The 15,539-nt window shown below is 39.8% G+C and overlaps 2 long non-coding RNA genes across 3 annotated transcripts in view; both read left to right on the top strand.

The window, feature by feature from the left end:
• The window catches only part of LOC117817081, a 223,668-nt gene that overhangs the window by 120,474 nt on the left and 87,655 nt on the right, over window positions 1–15,539 (top strand). The gene's annotated exons all lie outside the window — the stretch shown is intronic.
• Window positions 9,467–13,709, top strand: LOC117817082. Of its 2 annotated transcripts, XR_004632082.1 has the most exons (3): window positions 9,467–9,550; window positions 9,696–9,784; window positions 10,965–13,709. It is a non-coding gene; the product is annotated as an uncharacterized LOC117817082 (long non-coding RNA). The 2 variants fall into 2 exon arrangements; XR_004632081.1 differs by lacking the exon at window positions 9,467–9,550 and having other exon boundaries at window positions 9,632–9,784.

Here is a 15,539-nt window from a genome sequence, read left to right as displayed (position 1 = left end):
AACAGTAAAAATATATCAATCAGTGCAGTCAGCATTGAGGAAATTTCTCCTGAGGCTTTTCTGACTCTGTTCATGATTATGGTTTTAAAATATGTATATTTCTACTTCTGTTAATTAAGCAAAGTTACATAATATCCAGGTGTATTCCTGTGCATTATCTTGCATATTTTAATCCCATTGGAGGCAGTCTCTATAGACTCAAGCATCAGTAGTGTTTCTCTAGTGAATTCCAAAGAGACACAACAACAGATTGTCAAAAACTTACACAGTAAGTCAAAGGAAAGTCAACATTCATTCAAAAGTTTCTAAACTGCTGAAACCTAAACCTCCACTATTACTTCAATATCTTAAACTATCATAAACATTGGGAGGGCATGAAACCTGGGCCTAGAGATTAAGTGTTGGCTTGAGACTCATTGTTGGCAATGGTCTTTTCAGTGAGAATACCATTCTGACATTCATATAAACCCGTAGCATTACAGAGTCTAAGTGATCTCGAGAATAAACCTTATGATGTCCCATGTTTCAATTGAGTCATTTACATTTAGCATACTTACATCTTAATCAGGTCGTCTGTTCCACAGCAGTCCCATTGATTAACCTTATCACTGGATGATATACTTTGGACACATCATGAACGACAGGATCCTAACGACTGGCGTGGGCCCCGCTCCATGAACAGTCGCCGTTCTCAATTAGTCAGTGATACTGCATCTGAGTAACAGCTGGCAGCTTCTGTCTGTCTAATCTCTCACTGCAGCTGTGCTGGAACAGGCAACATGCTAGCCTAATTAGCCATGCTGTCTCCATGGGAAAATGAAGCCTTGGGGTCCTAGATCAATGTTGCTGTCCCTTATTCACTCTCCTCCTCCGTCATGCATACACAAAAACTGCTTGGAGCCCCACTCACCGAAAACACCCAATAAAAAGCCATTGTTGTGTCTGAAATGGTTTTATTACCCTCAGTGTGGAGGTATCATCCTGTTGTTTCTCTGTTAGTGCGAAGAGATGTTTAGATATGTGGAAAAATTAGACACTTGCTTATGCACTCACTGGTGCACCAATGTCAATTTTCTGCATTGCTACAGATGTGATTTTAAATTGATTGGACTAGATTACTTCTTTATCAGGTTCTCCAGCTAATGATTTGTTTACAACGCCAACAGCATGAGCATCAAACACACACACACACACACACACACACACACACACACACACACACACACACACACACAGACACACACACACACACACACACACACACACACACACACACACACACACACACACACACACACACACACACACACACACACACAACTAGCTAAAGCAGTTTGTTTTTGTGTTTTTTTCCTTCCCTTTTTTGTCACTGAAGTTGTTGAGGCAATGAAGGGGAATTGGGTTTTTTTTGCAGCCAGCGTTGCCAATCCTTGTTTGACTCGTATTTGCCTGGTATGTTGTTAGCATCTTAAGCATTGGAGAGAGGAGTAATGAAGCCAAGGATTTAACAGCATGCTTGGGGTAATGTACAACTGAGCAACTTGAAAATGATACACCCACTTCTAGACAGTGATCTGATCTGAAGTGTATTTACAGACATCAGCTCCAGTGTTCAGTGCAGAACTGAAAATAAGTCAAAGCTCTTTGATTACAAAAAATAAAAAAAAGTTCTTCACATATTTCACTTAGGTACAAATGAATTGGGGAGCAAAGTGGGTGAGAGATGAAAACATGTACCGTTTCTATAATTGAGGTTTAACACATCATCTGTCCAAATTTCCCACATTAGGTGCGAGCAAAAACTCCATACCTCCTTCAGTGTTTCAATAAATAGCAGCAATTAAAGTGGACTCTATGCATTGACATCCACATCAACATGTGTTTGGCATATGGGTGGTCTCTTCACATGTTAAGTGACAGACTGTTAGACTCTAATTTTTTCATCTGCATTTTATGAGGAAGGCTCAGGTAATACTAAATACGTCAAATGTTGTGAACTCTCCTGAGAGAAATAGTAACCTGCTCCTTGGTAATGTAAATCTCTGTCTTTACTGTTTGCAAATTGAAGCATATTTATTTGTTGTGTTTTTCCTCCAGAGGTTACTCAGCCGGAGAAGCACATTTAGGCCAGTGCACGCAGAGAATAAAAGAATAGATTTTACATTACTTGCAGGAGTTGTTATAGAGTATTGCAGTGATTTTTATTCATAACATCCGGCAATTCCAGACCAACTTGCTGACTCTAAATCTATTGCTCCAGGGACTTCAGGAAGTTAAACTTCCTCCAAAGGTTTTCAGGGTGTTTTGTTTGATGTGGAGATGCATGGTGTCATTGCTACGACCCCTGTTTGCTGTAACACCACCCCCCCTCTTCCACCCCTGCTCAGCGGGGCCCAGCGTGGGTCACAAACCTGTAATAAACAGGAGGAGCTGAGGCGCGATTTGGGAAAAATGGGCACTTTCCGCGGCATCTGAAAACGTCTGGAGTAATGCACTAAATTATTGGGGTCAGTGACTCCACCCGCTCTGTTGATTTGTCTGTGGACACAGAAGGCTTACACTGACATTGAAGGACGTTTTTCCTCCACCAAGGACTGTAAATTAAGAGACATGCCTGCTCCAGAGTAGCTTCTGTGAGGCAGCATGATTGAGGTGTAAAGAACACCCTTGCTAATGCAAAATACACAAACAACCCTGTGAGGGCTTAAGGTTAAACATGTATATAAAGACATAAGAACATAATGTCATTGCTATTTTAATGATGACAAAAAGGTGTGTTATGTGATCTGTCTGTGGAGCTGCACAGGATCTGTCATTTTACCCAAAACATATACACACACACAAAGCAGCAGGAGTGTATTTTTAAACATCCGGCATCCACACAGTTTCACAATTGCAAATAATCAGCCTAATGAGGCAAAGATTGCAGCAGTAATCAGGCGTCATTAGGTTTATGAGTATTTATTATCTGTGGCACGGAAATAATAAAGAAGAGCACCTCTTGTTGATGACACACAAAGGAGCGTAGCCCTGCAATCTGTTTATTAATGAAGCTCTGTCACCTGGCCACCACAACTCAACAGGCCGGGTCATCCATCAATGCTGGGCCCTGACACACACAAGATAGATGTACTTCCCCGTTCTGACCTGAATGTTAGACATTTCAAAGCTGGCAACAAAGAGCCGCACATGGTTCAGGGTGCAGTGTAGGTGGCCTCGGGCAGACATGTCTCCCCCTCCCTTGTTTCCCTCTGTGTTGTGTGTCTGTGTGCGTGAATGCGCGTCCACATCTGTGGCACAGAAACACAGCATATGCAAGTGTGGAGAGTCGATTTGTTTGCCTTCAATTCCAACCGTGCCTCATCTCGTTTGCCTGTGAGCAATGTTTCACGCTGGTACCAGCCAGTTTAGGTGACTAGGGGATAAAGCTTCCATGCGGGTCTACTCTATGTTTTCTCCCTTTTATTTTAGCTGCTTGCAAGTGATGTCATGCTTGTTATGGATCAAATTACATACGTCGTAAAAACAGGCCACCCGCTCCATCAAGCTGCTTTTTATGTTTAAAAAGCCTTTTTACATTTAGAGGTTAAAATTGGATTTAGAACACAGCTTCTTTAATGCTGTTACCATATCCACTGAAAATATTGGACAAATTTGCGAGTGTGAGGGAAGATGCATTAGAGAGAAAAAGCGAGACAGCTGTTAAAAGACTTGTTTGAAGAAAAAAAACACTGTCTTCATGCAACTTTTCATTTTGTGTGAATTACAACCAGCTTTGTTTGTATCATCGGATTCCTCATGAGACATGAGCACTCCGAGATTAGAGGGGATATTGTGAGTGAGCAGTTTTATCTGTGCCTGTTGTGTTATGTGGATTAGTGTCCTGAGCATCTCTTTAACCTGCAGAGAAGCTGGCACAGCCATGTTCCTTTTAGGAAGTGTGTTTATTACTTTTTGTTTTCTCGTTCCCCAATGCCATGGCTCTTAACTGCAGCACACTTTCACCAAAGAGAAAAAGGAAAAGAGATTTCAAAGGTTGAAAGTATTTTCACTTCATAGAACTAAAACCAAAATGCTAAATAAAAAGTTCCCCCTCTGCCAATGTTTGCTTTTCAAACAGCAATTTAACAGTTCTACCATGAAAGGTAGACTTTAACTTCAGTATATGTGGATTAAAATGCAACTTTTACGGCACCTTTTCACCCCGCCAGATCAGTGTTTGTAGGCAAAGCAGTCCCGCTCTCGTAGCTGCAGATCCAGCTCACTGTATCTGAAAACAGGCTTACATTAGCCAAGAGCTATTTCACAGGGACAGCCAAGCAGAAAAATAATTCAAAGGCTTGCTTATCAAGAAAGCTGGTGTGAAAGTTCAACAAATGATTATTCCTGAGTCAATGTTCACATAACTGGTGGCCTGAAATGGGAATGGATGTCAGGCAGAGATTCTGATTCAGTGAATTAATTGCTATCTGAATCAGCCGGGGAGAATGGGAGTTGGAGGCCGCCGGCGCTGCAGTGCTCGCCCCACAGGACCTTCATATGTGACAACACAAACAGAATCAGTCTGGGGGTGGGATGATTGGTGAAACTATTCCCTCCTTGCTTTGCAACATATGAGCAAATTGGTGTATCAACCATGCACTTTCTTAAATATATAAAAAATTGGGTAAAAAATGGAAAATAGGTACATCTCTGCGTTTTTGCATATTCCATAGAGGCAGCTCAATCTGATATGTTAGATGAGGGTGTCCCTTTAGATCAAGATGGAAAATAGTTCCTTTCCAGCTCTTGCCCAGTCTATTAGGGAGTTGTGTCATACCAAGTTTTTCTCATTTCCATTTCATTAATCTATTCATCACAAAGAAAAATGCATGAACCCCCCTGGTTATTCGTTGTCCTGCTAAATGTCTTGAAACTGCTGCTGTGGGAATCAAGAGACATGTGCTGCCAATGCAGAAACCGATCTTTCAACGAGATATTTTAAACTCTATGCTGGGTCTTGCATCAGGTCAGCTCAACTTTTAGCTGCTTGGATGTTAATGCTGATTTGTCCACCGGTTCGTTCTTCGACCTCCTTGGTCGGAAGTGAAATATCTCTTAGACCACAGGATGGATTGCCATTAAACTTTGTACTCCATAAACTCTGGGTCCACCAATCAGTTTTACTAGCTTTTTAAAAGTGCTTTATTGGATCTATCATAACCTTCAACATAACAGCCTGGTTTGGCGCCGTGTGAAGCATCTAGCTCAGTCCTCTCAACAAGATCATAATAATGAGCAGCAAAATCATTGGACTGAACCTAGATCCACTAAGGAGTATTTACAGCAGACCGAATAAAATACAGGGACTACAAATAGCCTTGAAAATCTCACATACACTCTCAAACTAATACAGCCACTCACCTTCAGGCCCAAGATTCAGGTCACTTAGTTTTAAGACGAAGAGCCACAAGCTTTGTGCCTTCCTGCACAATAACTATTAATGCCTGAGCTAGGATGGATGCTGACCTACATGTATTAATTTGTCAACAGAGCTGTTAATCAATCACCTTTCTAACATCAACTTACTAATGGAAGTATACTTCGAAAAATAGAACTTTTGCAAAAATCAGCACAAAAACCAACTACAATAGCAGGAAGCATGTTTGAGAATAATTTATTAGATGTCCATTTTATTTTGCTAGTTCAACACATGTTCCATAATTGGGGCAGCATTAAAGCCTGATTTATACTTTTGCGTCGTATCAATGGCGTAGCCTACGCCGGAGGTCCGCGTAGCTCCCGTGCCTACTCATGTAGCTGACGTGCACCTCCTCAAAAATGTAACTTCACGTAGAATCGACGTGGCCTGCAAGCCTCTTGATTGGTCGGCTCAGCACACATATGTTGTGTATTTCATCTCCTCCTCTCTAATCTTCATGTGATCATATCTGTATGATAAACAGCAACATGTATCAGCTGTAGATCAACATAACACGCCCTGAATCGCTGAGGAAAAGTAAACAGAGATCGTTTTGGCGGAGAATTGCTGCGCAACATGGACACATCGCCGCAGACGTATGTAGTCCTCATGTCCGCATCAGCCCCTGCTGCGTAGGGGCGACACAGAAGTATAAATCAGCCTTAAGACTTACACTACAGCCAGTCACCAGGGTGAGCGCTTTGTTGCTTTCACACTAGATGTCCCCATTGTGGGACAAATAAAGGATTATCTTATTCTCTTATCTTAAAAGTTCTGGCTTCACTTGGCATAGATGTTCTTCTGTCCATTGTTTTGTACGGTCTCTGGTCCCAACCTAATTCTGTGCAAGACAGTAGAAACTGACCTCGACCCCAGCCTGCCAACTGTTACATTTTATAATGTTCAACTCCGTCCCGTTCAGTTCTTGTCACCTGCAGTCATAGTAGTCTGCTGTAGCCCAAAATAACCCAGTCTGCATATTGCTCCCTCAGTCCACATATAATTTACACACATGTTGTATCTCATCAGGACCCCACATGCTGTATTATTCACACTAAAAACAGCTTTATAATTATCTGTATCAACAACCAAATCACAATGCTATCTCACCATTGATTTTCTTGCAGAGTTTTCAGAAGTTTTAAACGTTCCTGTTTTGTTTGATGTCTGACATCCGTATCAGATGAATTATCACAGCCTGAATTAGCCTGTTGGAACTCTTTGGGTTTCTTAATGCCTCTTCAGTAACCGATGGGTAACATCACTGAAACAATGGCCATACTTTATACAGGCTGTGGGGGAGAAAAACATAGCAGGCTTTTTGTTTTTCCTCAAACCAAACCCAATCATCTCAGGTGTGTTGTTACAGGTCTTCCTGGGCCTAAGACAAAATCATTGGACTGACCCTATGACACCTCAGTAGATTTGGTTATTCCCTGCTTTCCAAGTCTTATTTTTGTTGAGAATAGCTAACAATTGGATGGATTATCATGCTGCTGTTCCTTTGTGAAGTTTGATTAATCAGGCATTGCTTTAAACAGATTAAATTGTCAAATTTCCAGTATTTTGCCTTGTGATCAAATACCTTCAGAAATAAGTGAGTCCTCATAAGCTAATACAACATTTATAATCATAATACCTGCTAAACACAGCCATGCTGTTGTATGATCAATGTGAGCTTAATCTTTCTTTTTATTATACAGTCATTTTCCCACTCTGACAAACATCTCAGTGTATAAAACGTTGAAAAATGCCAACTCTACAAAATTATATGAATTCCTTTTCTCTGAAAATTTGAAGCTTAAAATTATCTTGCCTTTAGAAACATCATATGAGTATCGGGACTCAGGGACTTAAATAAGATAATTATAGAGCACTACATCTTACTGTAAGATCCTATAATGTTTCTGACAGTGCAGCAAGAGAAAATGTCTGAATGTTTTCTGAATTGATTCCACCCACAGCGTACATGTTCATTTCAGGTGAAGAAAGGAGGAGGGAGGAGGAACAGGATGAAGGGCCCTGGGACTGATTATGATAAATGTCACACTTTGAATCATATGTTTTTACTAAAAATATCTGACAGACCAAAGGAAGATTTATGAGTCTGTGAAATATTTGTATTTTCTCTTTGGCTTCACCATGGAAGTGCCCTGGCACAGTCAGCACCAATTCAAACGCAGCTGGCCTGCTCGGGGAAATTCATCTACCTTCATTAGGAATGCCAAAGTGACTCTGAAGATGCAATTCATTAATCCTCGGCAGTGAACAGTGTTCTTCATATTGTTATGGAAAATCAATGTGATTGAGCTGGAGGGCTGCCAGCACGGGCTTGTGTTGAGACGCCATGGAACACAGCTCTAATTTATGCAGGCGGCATCGCCAGATCAAGGCAAAAAATCCCAAAACACATCACACAGTGTTAGCCTTACTTAACCGTTGGGTCAGCATCATCACAGACCAACAGTGTGTTCACAGTGCAGGTGGGAATCTGACAACATATGAATGGTGATGATAAATGATATTGCAGCACTTGGCTTCAACCTGCAGTTTGCTCTGTCATGAATCTACAGGTCCTTAGCTCGCTCACATGCAGCAGCCTATGTGATTACAAGTGACAAAACATAGCTGCTAGCAAGCTGATGAAGCAATTAGTTACCTTGGAAGTTAAGACCACAGGCATTCATTAGCTGTGAAAATCATTTGAAGTATCAATGACAAACATACATGGAAAAAAAAACATTTCTTACCTCCTACAAAGCTTTACATGATGACGCTTTGATGAAAAGCAATCTATCTGAACCTCAAATGCTCTTTAACGTTTATAAATGTACTTTATTTACTGTATGGTTATTAAAAAGATCTGCCCTTATCCAAGCTAGGTCCCTATTATTCCGTAGTTTCGAGTAGATAAGTGAGTTGATATGAAATGACCAAAGTAACAAAAACGACTTGCCAACTTTGATTTTATTAAGAATAATTCCATATAATTTGCCAATTGCTATAAAAAAAAAGTTCAGTCCCAGCAGGCCTCTGAAGAGGGAAATGATTTTAAAAACACTTCAGAGTTTTAAAGTAGACCTTAAGATTCAGGCAGCAGAAATGCTTATCAAGCTCAAATTGTATTAAACTTCAATAATAAAACTGCAGTTTAATACCAAGTAAAAAATACAAAATAGAAACTTACAAATTTCAAAATGTCAAGAGCTCTGGAAGCCCATGGGTATTCTGTGGATAAGTCGTAGGTGTCTGGCAGACATACCTTTCAGATTCTGTTGCTGTTCCAAGATTATGAGGAGGATCATTTGAAGTACTTTCAGGGCCTTGCACACTCCCTCGAATATGTTATACGGTAACTGATACTGAATGGAAATCATTCCATAGTTTGAGTTTGACATTCAGAGCAACATGTAGCGCATACTGTAGGTACAACAACTCTCCTTTACTTCCTCTTTTCAAAGAAAATGTGAGCGGAAACCAGAATGTGTTCTGGGAGAAGATTATTCTTGGGTCCCTAAAAGAATTTGTGCAAATGTAGGGAGAGATTTTTTGTTGGTGTGACAGAATAGAAAATAGATACAGATGCATGCAGTAATGTGGAGGATGCTATTTACATTCTATAATAATCAGCTTTTACTGATTTGTTAGAGCTTTGGTACAGGTGTTGATTAAAATATTCCGACAGTTTCCAAATCATCTCTATATGTGTGGCCTGCCATATGGTAACCAATGACTCATACAGGAAATTACACTCTTAAGGCTGTAGTTACATTTCAGCTAATTAAACCATCTGTACATCTCTTATGATTATTATTTTTTGTTTGTTTGTTTGTTTTGTTATGGTTTTTTGCCCTCACAGTTTATTGACAAGGTTTTTACTGTAAATATGCTCAAGTAAAGCTGGGAATTTTTTTTTCTAATGAAACAGTGCTTTGTGATTTTAAAATAACAAAAGGAAACACACAGATGATCTATTGGAGAAGTGATTGGCATCAGATTTAAAAAAGCAGTTATCTTAACGCGCATCAGAGTCTGGAAATAAACACAAACAGCTATTGGAGCTCGCCGCTGTCTGTTTAAAAACAACAGGTCAGGTTCAGCCTTTCCATATATATATTGTTATTTCACATTTTAGCCTCTAGATGTCCTACAATTCTCCTTCCTTTGCAGCTTATAACCCCACTCATTTTAATATGTTTAAGGATATCCATAATTCATGAGGTTGCCTCTTCAGGTTGGAAATGCAGAGTTCCGGATAAATCTAGAAGAATCACATCCGAAGTATTGACAGAATGAAAACATTAGATAAAGCGACATGGTGAGGTGAGTAACAATGTGTCTGGCACATTATTAACAACATAAAAGGCATTTACAGTGTATTTGATAGTCTAATGATATCTATACAAATAATATATAAATATATACATTGATGTATAAAACCCAAAAAGCTAAATTTTGCTAAAGCTAAAGGGTTCAGTGAGTTAGCTTAGGTTAAGCTAACTCACTGAATTTGTCAAGCCTGTTTCGAGTTAGTAAAAGTCATTGTGATGGGACAGCAAAAAATTGACTTTGTTCTGCACTTTAAACAGAACATGAAGTCCCACCAAAAATTAACTAGCCTAGATATATTTTTATTTAAACCAGGGGTAGCTAGCCTTGCTTAAATGTCCTGAAACTAAGTATCGCTAACCTAGCTTGATTTCTGTTGAGACCAAGGATAAATAGCCTACCTTAAATTGTAATACAGTATAAACACTATTATCTAAGTATGGATAATTATACAGCAGATTGTTTGCAGCACACTTTAGATACACTTAATACCCCTTTAATCATAAAGCCTCTTGATTTGGTCTCTGTCATTTTTTTTCCATTTGAAGGCAGACTGTGTAATTGCTGAGACACGGTTGAACTTAAGATAGAGCGCACTCATTACATGAGAACACAACTCAATGGAACTTACTACTCACAATATTCATTTCAGCTCCAAGATATACATTTTAATGAATGTTGTGAAAAGAGAGCCACATAACATTCTGTGTTCCAATTAAAAGGACTGACTTCTAGCATTTTGGCTAATTTAAGATAATAAAGTATAGGTAACAACTGGAGGTCAGACACCCATAAAATGATCACATCTCCTATCTCCATTTCTACAGCTTTACTTTTATGTTTTAGATCAATATGTAACCACTTTGATAATAAAGTAATCTTACTGGCAATGTGAATTTTGAACTTGCACCAAAGGATGTCAGCCTTTGCCCTGTTGGCATACTATCGCTAGGCTACTTGTGTATGTTTAATTAGTGTTGAGAACTGACAGGCTCGCTGCTCCCAGTTCCTTGATGTTTCTGGTTGCCTTTGGCACCACTGACCACATAATCATTGCTGGGCACATCAGGGACAGGGCTTGATTTTCAAAGCCTTTCGCTCCACTGATTCGCTGTGCATCCATGAGATTGATCACAGTGGTTTATCTGTGGCAACATGTGCTTCATCCCTTCAGATTTGGGAGGTGGTCGCCTCAAGGGGTTGTGTCCTTGCTCCAGCTCTGGCTGAGGCACCACGCAGGCTGAAGGAGGGGAGGAGGGACACTATGACAGCAATACAGCCACGGCCCATCAGAAGCTGCCTGTGGCCCCCTTGTGATTAAAGCAGCAAGAGGCGGAAAAAAGGGACAGAGGGAGAGGAAGAATGGGAAAGAGAGAGAGAGAGAAAGAGAGAGAGAGAGATACTATCATCTGTTGCATGAAAAGAGGACAGATAAGTGCCATCCTACATTCATTAGGTCTTCTGCTCAATTAAACCAAAATTATTTCTTATCTTCCCTCCCTGGCTAAACTGTCAGCATGTCAAAAGATTGAAACATTGCTGCAAGCTTGATGGCAAAATAATATTACAACGTCTAGGAAGGAAGGGGGGGCAAAAGACTCCCTCTGTAAACAAGGCTGTGTTTGGGTGCATAAACCGTATAATATTTCTCTCACATTTAAGAAAAGAACGGGAGAAAGCATCTCCACAGTGATTACAAAGCACGAGTGGAATTTAAGTAGATGGAAATAAATGTAGCGGCACTAAATCAAAGCAGGAGGTAGCTGTTACTGTTTTTGGTATTCAGAAGATGGTGCTATTTGTTTGAGTATGCATTGTATTCATGAATCTGTTTATTTGCTCCCTGTGGCTTTCACAGCTGCCCTCTGCAGAAAGATTGTGTTTTATCAACACTGCTTGACACAGCTAGGAGTCCCTCTTACAAACATATGCACGTTCTATATTAATTTGTTTGAGTTTTCAGGAGGAAAAATATAAAAAAATATGTTGACATGAATCCCATTCAGCTCAAATTGGAACTCCTATGCCCCTATTGTGTAAAAGCCATGCATGTCAGGAAGTCATCTTTATTCAGGAGACGGTATCTATCACTACAGCTGCTGCTAATTCCACCACGAGAACTACTATTTTTAAATACATATTTCTGCTGCTGTTATTATAAGCACCACAAAGTGCATATAGTCTTCCCCTTAATTTACATTGTAGATCTACGAAAGGTTTCAGATTTAATAATGCGTCCAGTGTCACAGGAAGTTCAAAACTAAGTACTTGCTTTAAGAACATGATTAGATCTGAAAGTCAAATAAAAAGAAAATGTAATCAGTGTGAGGAAGTTGAAGTCAATTTATTGGCTGTGTGATCTTGTCTCATGCTTTTCCCCCTCACTGAAACACTTGCACCAGTTGCAGAGAAGGAGAGGGACTTTTGACTGTGGCAAAAAAAGAGGAAAGAGTCGAGGTAATTTACACTAATTTGAGCCAACTCAAATCTCAGAGCCTATTCCACAGGAGACCTTGAGAGCTCTTTGAGACAGTCAAAGAACTGTGCTTGTGTAGCCAGGAGAACAAGATCATTATTTCCATCGCACTTGTTCTGTATACTGTAAGCCAGAGACAAGGCCAGAGGGAAAGGAATTGGCATTGATTTTTTTCTTTAGAAATTGATTTTTCTCTTCACTGACAACAGGGTGAAGGCTTCAAAAAATATCAGCAGGAGTGAATGTGAACAGCAGCAGTTCATGAAGTCTAAAAATGTCCAAGATTGAAACCTCTCATGTTGTCATCCACAGGGTTTTAAGAGCAAAATAAGACCAACCCTTAGAATATACAAACCCTAACAGTATGTGTGGTGGGACAATATGTTTCTTTAAGATATTTTGCTTGCCAACTATCCAGCGTGGCCGTTACTTTCCCCCATGTAAGGTTAGACATAGCTACACTGTTCGAGATTATTTGTCTTAGGGGATGCAGGGAATGATATTTCAGTGATGCCAAATTTACCTGATCAACATACTTGTACAGTTTTATGTTGTTGTGATGCATGACATCAATAGTTTTATGTTGAGCTACTAAAAGAAACAGGAGATGCTAAGTTAACTTTTACAAGTGTAAAGTTGGACACTACATTGTTTTAGTATTACTTTATAATGTTACATTCAGGTTGATATGTCCATCTGTTGTTTCTTGTAGGTGTTGGGTTTGCCATGTTATCTTAGCTTTTCTGGATAGTATTTTTCTTTGTTTTGGATCTTTGCAATAATAATATATATACATTTGTATAAAGCAGGAAATTTGTCCTTCCCATGTCGATAACAGTATTAAAACATGAAAAATATCCCCTTTGAGGTACATTTAGAAGGAATAAAATATTTGTAATGAATTTGCGATTAATCGTAAATTAACTGAGGACAGTTTTTGCTGACACAACAAATAGGCATTCCTCTGTCTGCAGTGTGCTAATCTGCTGTTAGGATTGGCAGGCTGTGATTTTTATAGTAATGGTGACGTGCTGTTTACTTTGGACACAAGAGGGCACCTTTATGCACCAATTTACCAAAGAAGAACAAGTCTCAACAACCTGAAGGAGAGAGGGGAAAGGTTATGTGCTAACTGGAGGGAAGGAGAAATCCACAGTTACCTGGTGGTGCATGAGTGTAAAGTTTAAGCCCATGCTCATGTACCAAGAGAGCTACTGTTGTCACGAGTGGGACTTGGTGTCAACAGTACTTCAGGACCTTTCTGAATCAGCGGACACCAGCAGCTCGCATGCAGCTGCAGTCTGAATCACTCGTGTTCCCTGCCCTAGTAATAAAGACTGAATATTCTAATAATAATGCATTTTATTTGTAACTCGCTTGGCTTTAAAAGCAGAAAAAAGACAGAGCATAAAAACAGAATAAAGAGCAACATTAAAAACAAGACTATAAGAACATCTTACTGACCCTTTTTGGACTTTCCTCAATATCCAGAAGTTACATTTAGAACAACAGTAGTGTAACATGGTGACATTGCCCCCATCAATAGCAGTCAGTGTATCTTCTGTGCTACTTCACCAGCTGGTTTCTCAATAATGTGGCTGACCATCATCTCCTGTGAGTAAAACACTGACCATTGACAAATAGCTCTCACACAACCCCACTTAAAAAAACGTCTATCCCTTTAAACAGTTAAAATTAGAATGCTGTTGAAAAGGAAGAGAAACAGGTTGTTGTTCTAGCCATTTAATTGCAACACATTGAGTAATCACACAGAGTTAAACTACTGTTAAAGAGGCAGACAATGACTGCTCTACCTACAGCAGCCCTGATATGCCAGAATACAGTGACAGGCTGTTTAATTACGAATCTGTTGTGAAGCACAAAGCAATCAGGAGATTTTTTTTCCTGTCTTCACACGGGGCTGATCAAGTACAGGAATAAAAAACGTTCAAGTGGAGATTTAGACCTAATTCTTCCACTACTTACTGAAAACCAAGCAAACATTTGCTAAGATAATGCAGGATAATTAAACAAGGTATGCATCTGCTTCATACTAAAAGCCCATTCCTTCTGCAAGGCTTTGCAGGAAGAGATGTAATGAGTGGAAGTTAGTATTAACAGCATCGTAACATCACAAACATGCTAACATCTGCAACTGTCCATATATTTTCTTTCCTGCCATGCTGTGCAAAAGGTTGCAAAGAATCCCACAACTTCTGCTGTTTGTTTTCCATCATAAACTGTTTCTGTGTTATTTATTGGCTGTGATACAACACACGATTGTTCTCCCATCTGTCTATTTTTGTTCTATCAGAAAAACACTGTCACAACTAAGTAAAGCAGAAGCAGGAGGCAGGTTGAGAGAGAGAGGCTTGTAAATCGCAACAGTTATTATGAAACCTGCTTCAGAGATCCATTATGTTGAAAATGCAGCATTTTTCCTATACGCAGAAGTCATCCCTTGAGCTGTGTGGGTATTTACTCTTGCACACTGTCTGAACATGAGGCCCCAAGCTGATCGGATCTTGATTTCCTCACAGTCTCTGCCTCCATATTTTTGTCTCTTGAGTACATTTTTAATGGGAAACAGTCAATAATTGTTACGATGTTCATCCATGGCAGAGGGCACAGACAGTTCACATCACACATTGTGGCTTACTTTATATGTCAGCTGAATGTGTTTGACAGTGATTAGTAAGGCCTGTCTTGTTGCTGTGGCAGACTGATATTTGTCGTCGAAGGTCAAGTAAATGTGCACCATGTTAATGTAATTATGCAAAACCATCGGCTGCTAAAAGCTGTCCAAAACTGACATATCCCATTCAATTAGAGGGTACGCTGATGTAACTGATGTACTTAGACGTCTTAAAGAGTGGCACACATTCTCAACAGATTTTCATCACTGCGAGCCAATTTGATACACTTCCAATTTGGCACTGAAGGAGCATGTATGGAGTGGCATTCTGCAAAACAAATACAGTGCTTTTGAAGAAAGCATGGGATTAGTTGGCTCTTTCTTTTGCTTCTGTTCTTAATATATCCATCAGTGTGCAGGGGACGTAATTACTCCTGAAAGGTGGAACAAGGAAGTGGCTTTTATGCTCGCAAAAAGCATCCCTCAGAATGATGACCGAAGGAAGTGAGATCAGAAGCAATTAACTGCTGAGGAAGGAAAGTCACAGGGCTCTAAATCTTATTGCAGCGCAGCACTTGGGTTTGTGTTGTTGTTAATTATCGCAGTAGCTCTGACAAGTAGAGGAGGATGAGCTTTTT

This window comes from Notolabrus celidotus, chromosome 8 (genome assembly GCF_009762535.1).
Source record: "Notolabrus celidotus isolate fNotCel1 chromosome 8, fNotCel1.pri, whole genome shotgun sequence".
Taxonomy (NCBI): Eukaryota; Metazoa; Chordata; class Actinopteri; order Labriformes; family Labridae; genus Notolabrus; species Notolabrus celidotus.
Note: the sequence above shows the minus strand (reverse complement) of the source record. Positions and strands in the feature narration are given on the sequence as shown.